We start from the raw sequence: 23,569 nt of genomic DNA on the forward strand, positions 1-23,569 counted from the left end.
ATATAAAATATAATGCGGAAATAAAATAACACAGACACCGGAAATTTTGTTAATGAGGAAACCGCAAATGCAGAAAAACCCCGGGACCTAGTCCACATTGAATACACACTGTATTAAGCCGCTACAGACACTAGCCTGCTCCAAGCTAACTTCGGACTTGACTATAGTTGAACCCCAATCAGTCTCCCACCGATCCAAGGTACATTTGTACTCCTACGCCTCTGATCCCAGCAGGATACTGCGCACTTGAATCCCTTAGCTGATCTCACCCACAACCAAGAGCTGCAACCCAAAATCGCGGACTTGATAATAAAAAATCTGTCTCGCACAAAAAAGTCTATCAAAGGATAAATCTGTCTCCCACAAATAAACCTTAGGTTTTTGTTCCGTCTTAAGATATAAAATTAAGGAGAACATGAACCAATTGATAATACGGTCTTATATTCCCGAAGAACAGCCTAGATTAATCAATCACCTCTCTACAATCCTTCCTGACTACACAGGCGGTTTGTCGAGGAATCACAAACAGTGAGACGAAGATGTTTGTGACTTCTTTATCTTTCCTATCGGAGAACTCTCAAGATCTCAAGCCAATCAAAGATTGTATTCGTACGATAGAAGATGCAAGATCAGATCACACAACTACGATAAAAGTAGTATCGGTCTGGCTTCACAATCCCAATGAAGTCTTTAAGTCGTTAACCTGGTTTTAGAGAAGAAAACCAAAGGTTAAAGGAGAATCGACTCTAGCGAGCGCACTAGTATCACACAGACGTGTAGGGATTAGTTTTGCACAATGCTAGATGTCTCCTTTATATAGCCTTCAAATCAGGGTTTTGCCTTAGTTACAAAGAAATCCATATTCACCGTTAGATGAAAACCTGATTTAGATTCAAGATAATATTTCTCAACCGTTAGATCGAAAACTTAGCTTGTCACACACACTTGGTTAGACGTTTACTGGGTTTGTGAAAACCATGTCCAAACGTGTACGTGTATGTCGGTTCAACATAGTAACCCAAAAGGTTAACCATATGAGCATTTCATATTAACCTTGTTCTTCTTCACCATAACTAGTTCAATTGACTCACATGAACTAGTTAAAGAGTTGTTCAATTGCTATGAGATCCTATGTAACTACACAAGACACAATTGAAACAAAGATGATTCGATTCGATTGAATCGGCTCATGAACTTTATAGCCACGGTTTGCATAAAGCATTCCTTAGTAATTTAAGTTTCATGTTCAGAGCACATATTTAGATCATAACATCTTAAGATTACAAACAAGTTCGCGGACTTAAGACAACCGGTGGAGTTTTCCAAACTCAGCAGAAAATCTCGGCAAAAAGACTTTCGCCAGTTCGCGGACTTACACGCAAACGAGTTTTTGGAAAATCCCAGCAGAAATTCTCGGTACAAGAACTTTCGTCAGTTCGTGGACTGGGTTCGCGGACTTGGCAAAGCCAATTCCTCCGGTTTCTCTCAATCAACAAAGTTCGAAAACTTCGGATTAAGGAATATATGGTTATGTAATCTAAACTCTCATTCCAATCATTGAGACATTCTCAGAGGACGTTATATAGTCGTTATTCACAGACCGTTTCGCGTCAGAGCAATTCTCAAAGTAATTGAAACTTTTCATGACTTTCGTCACTAGGTGAAGATAAACTTGATCAAAGCGAAACGCTTTACCAACACATGATTTCGAGATATAGATAGGCGAGATATACTCGGCTCGAAATTTCAAAAGTGTATGATCCAGTCTATATAGCATACAAATTTTGTCTCATAAGAAGTATGAGATAGAAGAGATAGAACTTTGAGTGGTAGATAAGTTCAAGTCTCCACATACCTTTTTGTTGATGAAGTTCCAAGGTTCCTTGAGTAGATCTTCGTCGTTGTATGATGAATCGCCATGAAGTCCTTGAGCTCAACTACACTTTTCTATCCTAGTCCGAGACTTAGCTATGTAGGCTAGAAATCAAGACTCATAGTTTTGATCACTAACATTGACAAACATGCTTGAGATAGCAACGCATGCGAGGTCGACCGAGCTATGCTCTAACAATCTCCCCCTTTGTCAATTTTAGTGACAAAACTATTACTACATATGGAATACAAAAAAGATAATCTTTAGTGACTCCTATTCCATAGTCTAATCTTCAACGTTCCCTGAAATCTTCGTCCTTCCAAGTACTCCAATGATCCAAAAGGTTGTAAGTTTAGCATCAACGTTGTTGAAGATCCGTAGCTATAACAATGAGAGAAATCGAGATTCTCGATCATTATTATACAGTGGCATAGTATTATTATGTAACATCAAAGTCCAATTGTATCACGACTTTAACAATAATACTATGGTGATATGTATCACTCCCCCTTAGTCAATACTCCATCTCGATCATGGAAACCACTCCCCCTTACACAGTGATCCAAAAACCATATGTATTTGTAGTGTGAACTACAATATTTGTCCCCCTTTTTGTCAATAAAATTGGCAAAGGTACAAGAACGGGATCATAATGAAATTTCCACAAGAGGCATTTCATAGACTAAAAGAAAAATACATACCAACTTAATTTAGATGCAATCATAAAGCCGAAGCTAAATGCATTCATCAAGGAGTTTTAAGATACAAGATAACCCCTATAAAATTCCGCAGCTGCACACCCCGCAAGATATTACCGTTAAGCACAAGTTCAAAAGAACTCTCCCCCATTTGATGTCATTCCCGGAAGAACAACAAGAGAGACCTTAATTTCGAAGGAAAAGAAGGGATTTTAAATTGGACACCAAAAACCATAGAAATTATTTTCTATATCCAAAACTCAACCAAATTAATCACAAGAAAACCCATGATTAATTTAATTGGAATACGGAACTAAATCAAACCACAAAAGTGATCAATTTAATTGAAGGTACTCAACATAAGTAAACTTACGGCTACGACTAAGGTAATCATACGGAGACGATTAACTTAATCGTTCACATACTCAACATAAGGAAAAACCTTACGGAATATACGAATACATCAACCAATAGAACATGATTAGTATAGCCGTTCATATACTCAACACAAGAACTTGTGGAATATATGAAAACTCAACTAGACTAATTACAAGAGAACTTATAATTAATCTAATTGGAATACAAACAACCAAACTAATCACAAAAGTAATCAATTTAATTGTCAAAATATTTGCTCGACAAAAGAAGACTTTCGGAGCAAATAACTAAATAACCAACCAAGATGATTAATTTAGTTCATAATGCTCAACATATAGCATCTTATGGAACAACCAACAAAGCCAATAAGAATAATCGACTTAGTTGTATCGTGCTCAACATAAGACACACAATGGAGCCTTCACGGTAAAACATAACAAAATGGATCAATGAAGATCAATACCGTGGATAACATACAAGGATCTATTCTATTTTCCATCATAACGACATAATATACTTTATCCTTGTCAAACAAAAGATTTTATCCTATTTTCCATCAAATACATGACTACATAGGCATAACTTTTGTAATTGTCAAAAGTCCATTCGTCCTTTCATTAATACGAATACCAATTCATGAACGACTTTACTTTTGACAGCATATGGGACCTTCAAGTTCACGGACGCAAACAATACATATCCCATAATAAAATTGCAATATCACAAAATCATAACGATCAATACTGCAATAACATCATCCTCCAAATATTTTTAGAATTTAAAAACCAACAAACCTAAAAAATAACATAAGAAGATGAAAACAAAAATAGCTATGTGTAGTCGCAATCATCGCTATTGAAAGCACTAGTTATTCTTCCAACTAATCCAAAAATAAGATATACTAGGCAAAAATTCCTTTGAGAAATTCTTTATCATTCCCGAACTCCTTGTTATCGACAACCATCGGGACATAAGGTTCACGGAGATAAGTGTCAATACCCACGAACTGTCTTAGCTGAAGAGGTCGAATTGGGGTCCTATGAATTTCCAAAGATTTAGACACGAACGTCTTTATTTCATAAATCTCCCTTCTTATTTCCTTTAACTCATCAAGAACATCGGAAAACTTCTGAGAGTTAGAAGGAACATCCCTGGGTTTTCTTGATTCCTTCTTTTTCTTTTCAGGGACTTAGAGACATGAGATTTTTCTTTTTCCTTGATTGAAGACTTAACAATCATGTTGACATCCTTTCCATCTGACGACATAGTGCTTTGAGAACAGTTATAAACAACTGGATTTGTGTGATTGAATCACTTAACTCAACAAGCAGTCTTATATAGGATGTCAAGAGGAAAAAAGAATGTAGGGTTCGAAACCTATTGACAGGTTCGTATACGCCCAACTCTAAAACCCTATAAAAAGTAGAATTGTCGATAATAACCCTTTCTTTTATTTGATAGACAAAATAACAAAACTAAAAAAAGAAGGAAAAACTCTTCGGAAGCCTGGATCAGCACTCAATCTTGTCTCTTTTCGAACAGGCACATGAGACAAGATTTTCCCAACAACACAATCAAGTTGTGTTGCGATGAACAACGATTTGTCCATGTTTTTCCACATGGGAGGAATCCTATGATCTTTGTCTATCAAAACCATTTGACCATATTTTCTTTTCAAATGGTTTTATTCTATCCTTGGAAACCAACTTCTTAGACGAAGATAAGATCCTACATACCTCGGCGGTCTTCTGAGCAAGTTTCAGCTTCCTTGCTAATCGATTTGCTCTTCGTTGAAGTTTGATGGCGTGCCTCATTTGGTGCTTGTATTTGTAACACCTTGATAGTTCGTGTCCCTTCGTCGAACAAAACAAGCACGTCAAACTTGGATAGTATGCAGGCATCTGAGATGTGCAAGCAGACAGACATACAGTTGATCCTGAAACATCATTGACAGGGTTTCCAGTTATCGGTTTCAAGAATCTTCCAGCTTGATTGGGTTTCCCTCTTCTCCGAACCCGTTGAGGTTGATATATGTATTGCTACAAGTATCAAAATCGATGTTTTCACAAATAAGTCCTACACTTGATTTCCTATCTTCATCGGAATCATAGGTTTCAGACATTTCATCAAGTGTTACAGCTAGAACTTTGTTCCCAGTGTATTTTCTACGATTTGGGCATTCGTTAGCAAAATGGCCAAAACCCTTACACTTAAAGCACTGAGGCATGTCCTCGTCATCAGCCTCATCAGCATCCCTGTTTTTAGGAGGTACGCGACCGTGAAGTTTGTCTGATGACTTAGGTTTGTCTCTTGAAAACCGTTTACTTCTCTTCAAAAGAAGATCCCTAAACTGTCTTGTGATCAAGGAGACTGATTTGTCAAGATCTTCATCCGAAAAATCATCCGCAGACTGATCATCCTCAGAGACATGAACACTCTTACCTTTGACCAGTAATTTAGTGTTCTTCTGTGCTTTAAAGGCAACATCCTTACCGACTTTGGATGTATGCTCATGGTAAAAGATCTTAAGCTTTCCAACCAAGGTGTTTCTGGAAAGATTATCGAGGTTATTCCCCTCAACGATGGCATGCTTCTTAGAATCGTATCTAGATGGCAGCGACCTGAGAATTTTCATCACAATGTCCTTTTCAGGAATAGTCTTACCCAATGCAAAAGATGCATTAACAATTTCAGACACTTTGTGATTAAACTCATCAAATGTTTATTCATATGCCATTCGAAGGTTATCCCAATCGGAATTAAGATTTTGAAGCCTAGCATCCTTTTCACTAGAGTTCCTTCAAATACGGTTTCTAAGATATCCCAAGCATCTTTAGATCTAGTGCAGTTTGTCACATGATGCTGAAGATTTGGGGTAATGGCATGTATGATAGCATTCAAACCGTCGGAATTGTGCTTTGCAGCAGTTATCTCAACAGCGGTGTATTCACTAATAGGTTTGGGAATGTTTACATCACCGACTGCCACAACAGGAGCATCATAGCCATTAACCACATATACCATGATTGAAAATCACGCGATTGAAGAAAAGCTCGCATAAAATTTTTCCACCATAAGTAATTGGAGCCATCGAAGACTGGTGGTACGTTAATAGAGATAGCACCTCTGTCCATAGAGTTAGATCGTTACAAACACGGACTTTTTAGGTCTTAAACGTGTTTGCCTGCTCTGATATCAATTGAAAACGGGGGTCTAACAACACCACCCAATATTTCGCTTAGCAATTTGTATGGACTAACTCCGAAATACTTTGCTAGAGAATCAACTAGACAGTCAGACTTAATCTAGATAAAAGTATCTCAAGGAGTTAATATATCTCTCTTTATTTGATTTTTACTCAAGCTAAAATCAATAGCGAGTCTTTATCAAACACAAGGAATAACTTGGACGGTACCAAAGACCAATGTCCAAGGATCAATAAATATCAATCAACAACCAAAGGTTGGATTTCCAACTGATGATCACGAACGCACAACCTGTATTATTTCAATTATATAAAATATAATGCGGAAAAGAAATAACACAGACACCAGAAATTTTGTTAACAAGGAAACCGCAAATACAGTAAAACCCCGGGACTTAGTCCAGATTGAATACACACTGTATTAAGCCGCTACAGACACTAGCCTACTCCAAGCTAACTTCGGACTGGACTATAGTTGAACCCCAATCAGTCTTCCACCGATCCAAGGTACAGTTGTACTCCTACGCCTCTGATCCCAGTATGATACTGTGCACTTGATTCCCTTAGCTAATCTCACACACAACCAAGAGTTGCTGCAACCCAAAATCGCAGACTTGATAATAAACAAATCTGTCTCACACATAAAAGTCTATCAAAGGATAAATATGTCTCCCACAGATAAACCCTAGGTTTTTGTTCCGTCTTAAGATATAAAATCAAGGTGAACATGAACCAATTGATAATCCGGTCTTATATTCCGTAAGAACATCCTAGATTAATCAATCACCTCTCTACAATCCTTCCTGACTACACAGGGGTTTGTCGAGGAATCACAAACAGTGAGACGAAGATGTTTGTGACTTCTTTATCTTGCCTATCGGAGAACTATCACGATCTCAAGCCAATCAAAGATTGTACTCGTACGATAGAATATGCAAGATCAGATCACACAACTACGATAAAAGTAGTATCGGTCTGCCTTCACAATCCCAATGAAGTCTTTAAATCGTTAACATGGTTTTAGAGAAGAAAACCAAAGGTTAAAGGAGAATCGACTCTAGCGAGCGCACTAGTATCACACAGACGTGTAGGGATTAGTTTTGCACAATGCTAAATGTCTCCTTTATATAACCTTCAAATCAGGGTTTTGCCTTAGTTACAAAGCAATCCATATTCACCATTAGATGAAAACCTGATTTAGATTCAAGCTAATATTTCTCAACCGTTAGATCGAAAACTTAGCTTGTCATACACACTTGGGTAGATGTTTACTGGGTTTGTAAAAACCATGCCCAAACGTGTACGTGTATGTTGGTTCAACATAGTAACCCAAAAGGTTAACCATATGAGCATTTCATATTAACCTTGTTCTTCTTCACCATAACTAGTTTAATTGACTCAAATGAACTAGTTAAAGAGTTGTTCAATTGCTATGAGATCTTACGTAACTACACAAGACACAATTGAAACAAAAATGATTCGATTCGATTGAATCGACTCATGAACTTTATAGCCACCATTTGCATAAAGCATTCCTTAGTAATTTAAGTTTCATGTTCAGAGCATATCTTTAGATCATAACCTCTTAAGATCACAAACAAGTTCGCGGACTTAAGACAACCGGTGGAGTTTTCCAAACTCAGCAGAAAATCTCAGCAAAGATACTTTCGCCAGTTCGCGGACATACACGCAAACGAGTTTTTGGAAAATCCCAGCAGAAATTCTCGGTACAAGAACTTCAGTCAGTTCGCGGACTGGGTTCGCGGACTTTACAAAGCCAATTCCTCCGGTTTCTCTCAATCAACAAAGTTCGAAAACTTCGGATTAAAGAATACATGGTTATGTAATCTAAACTCTCATTCCAATCACTGAGACATTCTCAGAGGAAGTTATGTAGCCGTTATTCACAGACCGTTTCGCGTCAGAGCAATTCTCAAAGTAATTGAAACTTTTCATGACTTTCGTCACTAAGTGAAGATAAACTTGATCAAAGCGAAACGCTTTACCAACACATGATTTCGAGATATAGATAGGCGAGATATACTCGGCTCGAAATATCAAATGTGTATGATCCAGTCTATATAGCATACAACTTTTGTCTCATAAGAAGTATGAGATAGAAGAGATAGACATTTGAGTGATAGATAAGTTCAAGTCTCCACATACCTTTTTGTTGATGAAGTTCCACGGTTACTTGAGTAGATCTTCGTCGTTGTATGATGAATCTCCAAGAAGTCCTTGAGCTCAACTACACTTTTCTATCCTAGTCCGAGACTTAGCTATGTAGGCTAGAAATCAAGACTCATAGTTTTGATCACTAACATTGACAAACATGCTTGAGATAGCAACGTATGCGAGGTCGACCGAGCTATGCTCTAACAAAAACCAAAGTCAGACATCCCATAGATCTAGAGTACTCATATGTATACTAAACATTAGTATATCTGACTTACATATGAGCTACAACATCACAACTTTATTATTATTTTCATATATCAATCACGAAGATATGATCCAAAGATCGGCTATACTCAAAAGTCACTAATCATAAGGAAGTGAGCCAATATATGAGATTGAAACACAATTGTTTATCTCATAAACTCAAATGCAATATACCATAATTATTCAACAGAAAATCAAGTATTTCAATTACCTCAATCTTGTAGGAAATTGAATTACGAAACTAGCGCAAAAAGAATGAGGTCATTCCGGGTTCGGGCGAAGAAGTTATGGGCAAAACAGTTTTACACTCCTGCGTATGGAACAATCACACCAATCACTAGGACCGGTTACAGTAATCACTAGGACCGGTTACACTAGTTACTTGTGATGGGTCACAACACTAAACTGTTTTTGACATAACTTTTGCATACAATGTCTGTATTTAGTTATTCTTGGCTCGTTTTAACCGTAAAAACAAGAACTGCACATATATGGCCAGTAGATATCAACACCATGAACTCAAAATTACCGTTTCTATCAAAATCTCAAATATAGATAAAGAAGGAATGAGTATAGAAGAGAAAAATATCCCTAAAGATTTCAATTAGTCATATAATAACAAAGAGATCATGTGCTCAGTTTTATGTGCTTCCTCTCCCTTCATAAGATTGAGCACAAAGGTGAGCATGCACATTCCAACATAACTAGGTTGTGTTTATCTGAGACTTGTCTTCTTTGTCACAAGGGACTAAGACAGAATCATTCTTGACCTTTTGCTTGGTTTGATTTCTCTTATTCTATATCTTGTTTATCTTCTTTGACTTGTGATGAAGAGTGTCATTATCACAACGTTCACTAGTACAAGAGATTTCACACATGATGTCTCTCTTTAGTCTTTCAAGAAAACTCTTGTAATTATTGTTACCAACAATTAACAGCTGAGAGTCACTCTTGTGACTAACTTTTGGTCCCTTCTTGTCTATGGAGGACTTTGAGACCTATTTAGAGTTCGGTTTCGCATGAGCAGCTTTCTCCTTCATACCATTAGGATGATTGTCCTTTTGAATACTTTGCAAAACAACTTTTCTCCAATTTGGAACATCATATCTTGTCTTAGCATTTACAAAGTCATCTCTGTTTCTATATTCGGGTCTTTTATGAGATGGCCTTGTCGAGCGATAGGCAAAATTTGAACTATCATTCTTTTGCCTAAACTTTGGACAATATCGATCCGAGTTCCTTTGGGGAGCAATATTATCCAATTCGTTTGATACAAAAGAAAGTGCATCTTGCATCTTACTAACTTTGCATCCCCATTGCAAGTGTCCTTTATTACCACAATAATAACAATGCTTAGTAACATACGAAGTCTGAGTTTTAATATTACCTTTTTGTGGATCCGCTTGCATTGGAGATCGACGAGTTTTTCTTATTCTTCTTCTTCTTCTTCTTCTTCAACATTGTTGGTTTCTTGACATTAGAAGAAGTCCTCTCTTTGATTGATGTTAGTTGAACACAATTCTTAGGCTTAACAGGTTTTTCTACTTTACAAGAAATAGGAGCATCTTTGACATCAGTTGAAGCCTTTGAGAAGAATTTGTAGCTTTGAAATTTTTATCTCATTGTTATCGTTGGAAGCACTTGATTCCTTATATCCCAATCCTCGTGTATCACCATGATATCTTCCTTCTTCTAACAATGAGGATAAATTGTTTGTGTTATCATTGGACTTTTTCAAGTACAAATTTTCTTCTTCCAATGTCTTGATTTTATCAAGAGCACCAACTAGATCAGCCTCAAGATGTTTTTCTCGTGAGAGATACATACCTTCTTTCTCTTCAAATCTCTTTTGTTGAGAATTAACCCTTGCTTCAGATTCAACAAGTTTCTTTTCCGACAAAAAAGAGATCTCTTCGAAGATTTTCACATTCTAATTTCTTAGAATTTAGCTCGTAGGTACGATCTTTAAGAACAGAATCACTGGTGCGGTAACCCATATAACATCCTTGAAAAACCCCCTTCAGTTTCTTGTTCTCACGACAAAGAAGAGTCATGACACCAAGAAAATCCGAAGTTCTTAGTTTTTTATTTTTTTAAGGATCCAGTAGTTTAGAGTATTCTGGGATATCCTCTTCTATTTCTCGTTCAAAATCTGAGTCATTATCAACGAAAGTTTCATCTAACCCTTCTTGTAGACGTATTTTCCAGTCGTCATCGGTTTCTACATCATTAACAAGATTAACTTGTCTAGTAGAATCTCTCGAGATGATATCATTATGATCTTCAGATATTGACTCGTACATGTCATCATCAAGTGTTAATTCAAAAATCTTGACACCTTGGTTTATGTTACCTGAATCATTCTCAGGTTCTATAAAAACTATTCTTATATTCCAGTCTGATAGGTTGGATCGCACCAAGCACAGATTGTTAGATCTTTTCGTGTTTGCATGGTCTGATGCCAATTGAAAAAACGAGGGTACCCAAATACACCACAATCTTTAGAATATCCACCTATAAGTCCTCTTACCGAAAGTGATTATCTATGTACAAAGTCGAGACAATACGAAAAATAGGTATTCACACTTTGTGTGATCGTCTATGGATACGAGATAGAGACAATACAACAATCAAACAGTGATTACTTGATAATAGGTTCGGACTTAACCAAACTCTATAGGATCACTATCAAGTAATACGAAGTTAACGTTTGTGTAGTTTACTTTAAATTATAATAATAACAATTATAATTTCGAAAAGTAAAAGTAAATGACACATCAAGATTTTGTTAACGAGGAAAACTGCAAATGCAGAAAAACCCCGAGACCAAGTCCAGAACTGAAGACTCTCAGAATTAAGCCGCTATACAAAATATAAACCAACTTCATATAGTTGATACCAAGCAATCAACCCTAGTTCACTTAGTTTCTTCAGTATCCATGCGCTTCTGACATTTAATAAGTGCACGCAGTGGATCCTTTGGATCGTATTCCAAACAATAAAGGAACAACAAATCTGTTTGGTAACAACTCTATTGATTCTTTAAGATAAAGATATCTCAAGTCATATGCAAAGGATCTTCCATTTAAACTAATAAACTCCTTTGCATGGTTAGATCAATCTATCCAACAACTACAGAAGTATCAGATTTTATATTTGCAATCAATCAATATAGAATCTAACAAGAGACTATAACGCGATGCGGATCTCACGCAACTAATCAATAGAATAAATCCGATTCTAGTTGGATCCCAGCCGATCAAGGTTTGTGCTACACAAAGATATGAGAAACCAATAAGAAATCTTTTTCGTCTTCAAATCTTCTTTAATCTTCAATTAAACCTGCACAACACCACTTGAATCTCTTGTGATCAATCACACACAGAACGGAGTCTGTTAACAACGGATTATCACAAGATTCCTTTAGATCTACAAACAGTTCTAAAGATCCCGTCGAAACTTCGATCTAGTTTGAGTGAATCTTATATCAGAAGAGAAGATTCTCAAGAATAAGCAAACTAGGTGCAATCAAAGTTCAACAACCGTTAATCAATCAAATCAATCGAAAACTAATAAACTGCAATTATCTGGTTTCCCACCAGCGGTATTCGTAGAGCTTCTTGATCCCACATAAGTCTTTAAACAAGCAGTCGTAAGAGATTTCGCCTAATTAGGGTACTTTCCTCTCCGGATAGACGGCTCCACCAGAAAAAACAAAAAGATGAAGTTTGTCTGGATCTTAGGATAGTTTGCAAGAGATACAAACTTAGGTATATAAACCAAGGATGTTTGGACACCAAGGAATTTCCAAAACCGAAAATTCTTAAGATATGCAATAAATGCCCAAAATCAGTTTTCATAATTCCTGGAAATGCTTTGTCCAATATTTCCGAAATCTCTCAATAGAAAATCTCCAATCAGTAAATGCACATTACTAATTTTTATTTTCTAGAGATATGCATTTAATTGCTGGTAATTAAAGCATATAAAACTAACAACCTTAATTAAAAGATTCTTAATTTATTTCGGACCGGGATCTCCTTGAGTTATTAAGGAATATCTTTGAACAATAAAAGATAAGAGTTAATGTTTGTAGGATCAGAATCTCGCAACAATTGTGTCTCAGCGAAGTTATCAATGGTACAACACAATAGCGTCGCAGAACAATTTCAGAAACGACGTCAGCAAGGATCACGAGAAAGATGTGATAGTCCTGCGAAAATTAGAGAGCTTGCGAAATTAACATTTGTAAGGTTGCGAGAATGTCGCAAACCATATCCGAAAATAAAGGACAGATTAGCTGTCATCTACTATGTATTTCCTTATAAATAGTCATTCGAGTTGTAAAGGAGAGGGAGATCTTTTTTGAGTAAGAAACAAGTAAATATGAGAGAGAAAGTTGAGAGCAGAGATCATTCTTGACTTCTTTATCTTTCTTGTAAGAATATTCAAAAATTAATCAATAAAATTAAGAGTGTAAACCTAAAAATGAGTTGATCAACAATGAAATCATATGAGTGGTGTAGTGTAGGATTTCCTGCAACTACATAATGGCGCTAGAAACAGGGAATTGAAGATCGAAAGTTGAAGATTGTTGATTGAGAATATTCAAATCAAGAAAGTGATTAAATAAATCAGTGAATCAGTTAGAAAAAAGATGAGTAGAATTAATGAAAATGGCAAAAGATTGGAGTGTAATATGATAACAAAAAGCTTGATTAATGAATTCCATGAAAACATCAAAGGAAGAATACATAAACGAAATTTTGAAGGAAAGAAAGTTATGGCGGTAGAAAAAATCACCCTTGAAAGATGGGAAAAGCAAAAATTGCATTCATGGCGGAAGAAATACCAAAAGAAAATTTGAACCATACATCTCCGTTGGTCATCACAGTGCCTATTACACGAAAAAGAAGGAAGAGACAACAATAAAATCCACAGGAGAATGGATGTTGAACAGAACTTTAATCGATACAGGAAGTTCAGTTGATATAATATTTTATCATGCATTCCGGGGAATGGGATTTAAAGAAAGAAATGTCCAGTTCAACATATTTTGTTCACGGCTTTGGAAAATCCACAACAAAACCTAAAGGAGAAATAGTGGTACGAATTCCACTTGGAGAAATCGAAACACATGTAACATTGTGTGTGGTGGATATGGAATCGCCATATAATATGTTATTAGGAAGATCATGGATACATGCGATAAAAGTGTGGTATCAACGTTGCATCAATGTATTAAATTCCCCACTCCAAATGGAATAGGTGAAATCAGAGGAGATGTTGACAATGCGAAATTATGTCATCAAATTGAAGTAAAACATTATGAAGAACAAGCAAAAAAGAAACAATTTCGCAGAAAATTGGCAAAGGAAGCAAAGAAGGAAGAAGAATTTAGAGTATATATGATAAGGGCAAAAAGAAGGCAAAGGAATACCCAGCGAAATTTCGGAAGAAGGGGAAGACCCATAAAAGCAATAAAAGAACCAACACCAATGGGAGAACCTAAACCCAGTTACACTGCCGCAGAACCAACAAAAGAAATAAATGTTGGGACTGTAGAGGAGCCTCTAATGTTGAGAATTGGAACCAAAATGGATATAGAAGAAGAAGAAAGAACTGTCAACTTGTTGCGAGAATATAAAGATATTTTCGCAGGAAACATGGATGAGATACCAGGAATAGATCCATCAATTGCTTGCCACAAATTGGAGATTAACAAAAATGTGAGACCATTTAAACAGAGAATAAGAAAAATTGCAACAACTTACCATTCCCAAATAGAAGAAGAATTACAGAAAATGCTTGAGGCAGGAATTATAAGAGCTAAATACCCAGAATGGATAGCGAATATGGTCATTGTCCCAAAGAAAAACAAGGGAATCAGGATTTGCATAGATTTCACTGATTTGAACAAAGCTTGCCCCAAAGATAGTTTTCCGTTACCCGATATTCCTCAAATGGTGGAATCTGCAGCGGGAAATGATAGGGTATCATCTTTAGATGGGTACAAAGGGTATAACCAAATTCCTCTCGCTGAAGAAGATCAAGAACATACTGCTTTTTTGCCCCTAGAGGTTTATATTGTTACACGAAAATGCCATTTGGTTTGCGAAATGCGGGAGCGACATATCAAAGAATGGTAGAGAAGGTGTTCGCAAAATGGATACATAAAACATTAGAAGTATACGTGGACGACATGTTAGTAAAGAGTAAAGAAGCTAAAGACCATGTACAAGACTTGAGGGAGATTTTTGAACAAATGCGGCAGTATAACATTAAATTGAATCCTGAGAAGTGTACTATTGGAGTTGCATCGGGAAAATTTTAGGCTACATTGTATCAAAGGAAGGAATACAGGTTGATCCAGAAAAAGTGCAAGCAGTTCGTGACATGCCAACACCAGCAACAATAAAAGATGTACAGAAGTTGAATGGGCTTCTAGCTTCGCTGGGGAGATTCATTTCGCGATCATCAGACAAATGCAAATATTTTTTCGATATACTCAAGAAGGGTGCAAAATTTAAATGGAGTGATGAATGTGAAAAGGCTTTTCAAGGAATCAAAGAACATCTTATGAATACAACTATTTTACAAAAGGCAGAACCAGGAGAAGAATTATTGATTTACCTTGCGACAACGTCGCATGCATTAAGTGTTGTGTTATTGCGAGTAGACGCAGGAGTGGAGAAACCCATTTATTACATTAGCAAAACTTTTAATACCGCTGAGAAGAATTACTCAAAGATTGAAAATTAATCTTAGCATTAGTTTATGCATCATTTAAGCTCCGCATATACTTTCAAGCACACAAGATAAAGGTATTAACAAAAGTACCAATTGAATCAGTGATGAAGAATTCTAAAAGATCAGGAAGGGTGAGAGATGGAATGCACAAGTAGGCCACTTTGATATTAAATATGAAATTTTGTCTTCACCAAAATCACAAGTTGTTGCGGATTTCTTGGCAGAATTTCCTTTAGAAGAAGATGAAGCAGTAGAAGAAATGATGGATGTAGAAGAAGAACATGGAGATCCAAAAGATTTATTAAAACCAAATAGATGGGAAATATTGGTAGATGGATCATCAAATGGAGAAGGAAATGGAGTTGGAATTGTTTTAATTTCGCCAGAAGGAATAAAGATGGCTTTTTCATTCAGATTGGAATTTGCATCCACTAATAATGAAACAGAATATGAAGCTGTGATACATGCTTAAAATTCGCAATAGAAATGAAACTAGAAAATGCCAGGATCACTAGTGATTCGCAGCTAGTTATTCGCCAAATAAAAGGAGAGTATACTACAAATGAACCATCCTTGAAGAAATACAAGAAGCTGGTTGAAGAATTATCAGCGAAAATCCCAAAGATAAAATGGAGGCACATTTCAAGAAAGGATAATAGACTCGCAGACGCTTTTGCTTTCATCTCAAGCATGATGACAGATCCAACTGCGAGATGCATAAAAATACAAACACTTCTGTCACCATCAATAAATAAAGAAGAGGAAGATGTGGATGTGATGATAGATAATGAAAAAGAAGAACAAATAACAATGTCGCAGACTGGAGAATGGAACTTCATGCATATTTGGCGAAAGGAGAAACACCAAGAAATAGATTGGAAACACACAAGTTAAAAAGCCGAGCAACGAATTATGAATTAAGAGATGGGTTGCTATATACCGAAAATCCTTTAGTGGACCATCACTCAGATGTTTGACACGAGAGGAAGGAGAAAAGGTGCTGAAAATGTTACATAGTGGAGACTGGCAATCATAGTGGAGGAAGATCTTTGGCACATAGAGCAAAAATGCAAGGTTATTATTGGCCATACATGCATGAAGATGCAAAACAAATATCAAGACGTTGCGAAGATTGTCAGCGACATGGAAAGAAAACATGCACCAGGAGCACCATTGTCATCTTCAACCAGTGTGTGGCCCTTTGGAAAATGGGGCTTAGACATTGTGGGGCCATTTTTACCAGGAACTGGACAAAGAAGATACTTAATAGTCGCAACAGATTATTTCACAAAATGGACAGAAGTGAAGGCAGTACAACATATTCGCGACAAAGATATCTTTACATTCATATTCGAAAATATCATTTGCAGATTTGGAATTCCTGCACAGTTGGTATCTGATAATGGGAAACAGTTTGAGGGGCAGAATATAGAAATGTTACTTAATGCATTCAAGATAAAATGTGGAAAGTCCACTCCTTTGTATCCACAAGCTAATGGGCAAGTAGAAGCAACAAATAAAACAATTGCAGATATATTAAAGAAGAAATTGGAAGGACATCACAGATCATGGTGCGAACAAGTACATAATGCAGTATGGGCTTATAATACAACTAGAAGAGAAGCTACTGGAATGTCACCTTTTTGTTTAACATACGGAGTTGAAGCGGTGTTACCAACAGAAGTTGTTATTCCGACAACAAAAAGAGAAGCTTGGGAGAAAAATCTTAGTGCGGGTTAATTTTAAACAAACTTGATGAATTAGAAGAAAAAGAGAAAAATTTACAACATATGGAGAATTATCAGCGAAGATTAGCTCGAGAATATAATAAACGTGTCAAAATACGTGAATTTCAACCAGGAGATTTAGTTCTGCGAGAAACACCAATATATCAGCGAGAAAATGGTGGAAAATTAGCGAAAAAATGGGATGGACCTTACATCATTAAGGAGATAGTTGGAACAGGAGCTTATAGATTAATGGATCCAGAAGGAAGAGATGTTGGTCATAGATTAGACAGACCATGGAACAGTTGTATTAAAAGATATTATCAGTAAGAAGCTTTGAGAAGTTATGAATTCTGAAAGAATAATTGCAGAATTACTCATATCAAAAGAAGATCATGATGTGCGAAATTGTCGCAGAGATAACACAGAACAATGACATAAAAGAAAGGGGCGAACCTTTATGGCGTACACCCTAGTTCGCGAATAAAATTTCGCAAGAGGCAAATGTAAGACCTAAAGTACGTCATATTAGGGGGTACCTGTTACATGGCTCAGGGAAAGGCTACACCGCCACCGGAACCTGAGTCATGGAGATTTGGGGTCAATAAAGCCCATCCGGGAGAGGCACCTTGGATTCTCAACTTAAGCATATGACTTAGGTTGGGCGACTAAGGTAATAAGGACTCTCCCAAGGAGTGCAGAATCTGATCAAGGCGCCGAGGTACACGGTTGAGTCAAGAGTGCCGGGGGTTTGAAGCGTCCTTGCCATTCTTGACAAGTCTTGGCTTATACTGCACTCGGCCTGAAGAAAACCCCACTTAGGGTGCAGTCTCGTAACCATAAGCCCTATAGGTAAAAGGGATAAGAGGCTGCGAAAACAACTGGTTGTTGTTAAGACTGGATGGGAGGAGCTAACCTTGTATGGTAGAAGTACGCCTCCTTGAAGGGGCAACCAGGGGGAGATAAGGGCGGCACCCTCCATTAGGGAGCTGATAAGTGTCTTAAGACGCAAATGTCATGAGGCTTTTTATTCGCAAGGATATTAAGGCTTGTCATATTTGTGCAACAATCCTGAAGAGGCAATAATACAAAAGAAAAGATAAGACGAGATCAATGGGTTTTCGCATGAAAGTGCGAAGACGTCCTGCGATTTCGTCGCAAGACGGCAATGTCATGGGGCTTTATTTTCGCAAGAATATTTAGGCCTGTCATATTGTCGCAACATTCCTGAAGAGGCCATAATACAAAAGAAAAGTTAAGACAAGATCAATGGGTTTTTGTATGAAAGTGCAAGGACGTCCTGCGATTTTGTCGCAATGACAAGAGATGGCATAATAAGACCTTTAATTAGGAAGGAAAATAAGACCATATGATAAAACAAATTAATTATAAGCATTCATAACAGATTATTTTTTGCAAGAAAGATAATGAGAGGCAAGTATGGGAATTGATACACAAGAAGCATTATCTTTCTTATCAACAAAATATTAAAAGGAAAAGTTGACTCCAAAGTCGATTAAAAAATGCAACTCTCAAAAGTAATAAAAATAAGACAGTTCAAGAAAACAAAGCTAGATAAGAAGCTCAAGCTTCAATATTAATGTCAGTAGCAGGAGATTACAGAAATTCTTCGCCAACATTTTCGCAAGCTTCTCCTTCATTTCGGCTTTGATCTTCGCCATGACTAGCATCTTGATTATCGCCAGCAATTACTTCTTCAGGAGAAATTTCTTTATCATTCTGATTAACACCAACAGATACTTCTTTAGAAGGAACCTCTTCTTCATCTTCCAGGAAATTATCATCTGCACCGCTTTCGTAATCATAATCACTATCAGTAGGACGAGGAACTTCATCATCATCTACTTCTAAAGGATCAATTGATGTTGGAAGAAGAGAGTTGGACAATAAAATGTCATTTACAAGGACCTCATCCCGGAGATGAACTTGGCGAAGAAGTGCTCTTTGATGATTCCTATCTTGAATATCCTTAAAATAAGCAAGATAATCAAGTCTTCTTTCTGCTCGGCCGCGAGAACCAGTAAAGGTAGAGACGAGCAATGCATTCTCTTAGCGAATTTTAGCATATTTAGCCTCCAGATCAGAAATAGAAGAATGAAGATTTTTCTCAGACTCTGCGAAAAATAGAATACAAAATTTTATTAAGATAAGGAATTCAGAGAGATATGACAAAGAAAAGATAATTAAGGCAGTCAAACTATTATGACTACCTTCTTTTTGCGAAATAAGGTGTTGAATCAAGGATAGACAACTATTCTCCCAATGGTCCATTGCGTCATCAAATTTATCTCCAACTAAACCTTTAAGTCGAGACTGAAGATTTTTCTCTTTAGAAATAAGAAAGGCATTCTTCTTCGCAAGAGAAGAATAAGATTCTTCTAATTTGGAATATTGTTCTTTAAGCTGGTTTGCCTTCACACTTAAAGCTAGTCTACCTTAAATGGGTGTATCTCTTTCAGTGATATATGATTCTGTTACTTCTTTAAGTTCATTTCTCAAAGATCGAAGAGATTGCTCTTGGTCAGCACATACTTTTTGGAGAATACTAAGTTGTTGCGAAGATATCGCCATCTTGTTTAAATAAGTTCGCTTCTCTTGAGATAAGGTTTTATTCTCATCTGATAAAGTTTCCATCCCTAAATTAGCTTTAGTTAAAGAATAAGAAAGACGAGATACTTCATTACTTAATAGATCTTGTATTTGAACTAATTGAGTATTTTCATTGGTAAGATTATTTATCTGATCAAGAGAATATGAATAGAGGTTATCTAATTGGTTATATTGATCCATCAAGATTTCTTTATCAACACGGGATTCTTCAACAGCTGATTCAAATTGATATCTCTCAATTATTCGTTTCTGATTTAATGCTTAACATGCGAAAGAGGGATTTAAAGGATAATTAAACATGGGAAGGATAAAACCATCGAAAAGGCAAATTAAAGACATAAATAAGGAAATCATACCTCTTAATTCATCATTCTTCTTGCGAAGATTGTCGCGATCCAGCAAAACATTCTGAAGCTTCTGATTTTCAAGACGAATAGCATTACATTCTTTTTCTAAAGCTGTCTGCGAAGCAGCTCTGCCAGAACCCAAATGCTTGCTCAGAATCTCGCAAACATTAGACTTGATGGGATCAGTAGAAGACTTCTTGCCGTCATCCAGAATTTCAGATAAAACTTTGAAAGAAATATCTATCCTTCCACGGTCTCTTTCGACAGAGGAAGAGATTTGGGTAGAGAACTGGTAGAGACAGAAGGTAGAGAAACATACTCAATGGGAAGAGAAAAGGTTTCATTCGCAGAAGGATCCACAAGGGGAATTTCAATCATAGAAAGGTCAACTGAAGAAATGAAATCAGAGGTAGCATTTTCGCGAATTGGAGATAAAGATTTATCTTGCGAAGATGTCGCATGAGATTTGAAAGAAATGAAATCAGAGGCAGCATTTTCGCGAGTTGGAGATAAAGATTTATCTTGCGAAGATGTCGCAGGAGATTTGGAAGAAATGAGTAGGTGAAAGGGAACAAAAGTTGGAAAAATTTTAAGGTGGCGAGATTTCTTGTGAGGTTTATGAAGATCTTTATCACCCTGCGAATTACAATCCAGATAAGAAACAGAGGCAACAATATTGTTATTAGAAAAAGATAGTGTTTCTTACTACCTTCTCATTCACAGACTTTCTTTTATGTGCGACAACCTTATGCTGTGATTTGGGATTGTTAGGGTTCTGAACTGTAAATTTAGTGTTGGAGCCGCTTTTGCTGAAATAACAAGAGTATGGGAATCACATAGACAACATCAAATAAGGCAATAAACAAGATCAATTTCAAATATATCAATTCAACAAAACTCATAAAGAAGAAAAGAGAAGACTAACCTTGATGAATCCATGAAAAATAATAGCAGGGAGATTGTCTCGAAAAAAATTACGAACTATGAAGATCTAGTATGAAGATGAAGAAGAACTTAAGAAGGTTGAAGAAGAAAGAAGAAAAGTTGCAATAATGGAATTTGCAGGAGAACGATGAAGTTGCAGAGAAAATAAAAAGAACAAAAAAGAGAGTGAGAAGGAATATATATAGAGGGAATTTCTCCTCGAGAAAATCAACACGATTAATACGGAAAGATATAAGCAGTTAAAAGGCAACGGTTACAAAAGACGTGTCGAGAAATAAACGGAAGAAAGAATACGTGTGATAAATGCAGAATATAAAGAAGAGAACAGCTGTGACATTTCTCACATCATTCTCTACTTGGTAGAGAAGATATGAGAAGAGACAAGATGTAAGATCAGAATCTCGCAACAATTGTGTCTCAGCGAAGTTATCAATGGTACAACACAATAGCGTCGTAGAAAAATTTCAGAAATGACGTCAGCAAGGATCATGAGAAAGATGTGATAGTCCTGCGAAAATTAGAGATCTTGCGAAATTAACATTTGTAAGGTTGCGAGAATGTCGCAAACCATATCCGAAAATAAAGTAAAGATTAGCTGTCATCCACTATGTATTTCCTTATAAATAGTCATTCGAGTTGTAAAGGAGAGGGACATCTTTTTTGAGTAAGAAACAAGTAAATAGGAGAGAGAAAGTTGAGAGCAGAGATCATTCTTGACTTCTTTATCTTTCTTGTAATAATATTCAAAAATTAATCAATAAAATTAAGAGTGTAAACCTAAAAATGAGTTGATCAACAATGAAATCATATGAGGGGTGTAGTGTAGGATTTCCTGCAACTACAATGTTCGTGTTCAAAGTTGTTGACATCTTTTCTTTGTAAATCCTCTTTCATATTTACAATCTTGGAATCGATTATACCACACTTCCAAACAAGTTTAGAATTGGTTCATCTGTATTCCAAGACAACTATGTGATTGATCAATTATCAATTCACAATCATGGGTTCAATCGGTTCTACCAATCACAAAGATCGGTTCTACCTTAATATGGATTACTTGTGATCGAACAAATAAGTTACCAGGACCGTGTACGTCAGTTACCAGGATCGGTTACGTCAATTATCAGGACCGGTTACCATATACTCATGGTATTGCTTGTGCTCGGTCACACAAGTCACTAGGATCGGTTACACCAATTACTAAGACCGGTTACACCAATTACAAGGATCGATTACACAATTCTTTTGTGACCGATGAGGATGGAAAATCTCTAGAGGTTATTTTCCATAAGTGTGAAAGTTGAAAACAAAATTTTAGCCATTGTCGAATACCAAAAGAAGAAAACAGGAGCTGAAACGATGTGAAAAACCACATCCGTGGATTTGTCCTATGTGAGAGTAAATCACTACCACTCTTATGTGGCCTAATTCAGTCGAACTTTGTTTTGTATTCCTTGTAAATTTATAATTCCTTAAAGTTTGGAGTCATAGTAGGCATGTCAAGATAAAATAGTGTATCTTACCTAGATTTTAGGAGGCTAAAAAGGTGGGTTTTTGGTATTCCATGTAAAACCTGGAATACCTTAATGCTCTCCTGGATTAGACAGTTATTTTATAACTACTTTTTTTATTTAAATTTTTCTTATGCTCAAAACCATAAATTTATATGGTTTAGTTTTTTATTTATTTTTTAATTAATTAATTTAGCTTGTATACAAGTCTGTTGACAAAAAGTATACTACGTTAACCCAATGTGGAAAACAAACACCATTTAAAATAACCATTGCCATGATAGTCTCGAATAAACCAAAAAATACCCTAACCTGGATAGCGTTTTTCATATCCAAGCTCCCAAACAGATCCTTAGGTTTCTTTACTCACCATGTTGCTATTTCTTATTTCACTGTTTATTAATCAAAACACCATATACTCATCAAGATGCTATTTCCTAACTATGATCAGCTTGACTTCATTATTTGTAATTCTTTTATCATCTTCATACCCAATGATTCGAGGTAAACACCCACACAAATTATTTGTAGCGCCGAGAGGATGCCTAATGGCCATAGCATCTCCAATAACATTCGGCGAGACCACTTCATTTACAGAATGTGATGTTGGAGACACTGGAAGGGCCTTTTTTGTGAATGGCATTGAAGAGTTCTCACGTAATGAATTTCTTTTAGAAACTGAAGCTTAAAATGCGTCAGTTAATCAAGCATGCTAAAATCTTCACTTGAAATTGGCCAAGCTTAACAAGCTCAGTTACATGAGGCGTGGGTTTAGCAAAAATCAGAAACTAATTCACCCTGACAACAACAGTTCCACTTTTAGGGTGACACATCTGACCATAAATGTTAAGAAAATAGTGAGGGTTAAAATTGTATTTTTGTTACGTTGTCAATGCTATTCACGTGCCTGAAGTCAACATTTTAGTCCGTCGGATGATTTGCATATATGGCATGATCTTAGCGAAGGTGTGTATTTATGTCTTTTTCTGCGGCGCCAACTCAAATGATTAACCGTTCTTTTTGACAGTGAGGCATTTTTCCAACTATTTTTAACGTTGGGTA

This window comes from Papaver somniferum, chromosome 9, assembly GCF_003573695.1.
Source record: "Papaver somniferum cultivar HN1 chromosome 9, ASM357369v1, whole genome shotgun sequence".
In the NCBI taxonomy this organism is placed as follows: Eukaryota; Viridiplantae; Streptophyta; class Magnoliopsida; order Ranunculales; family Papaveraceae; genus Papaver; species Papaver somniferum.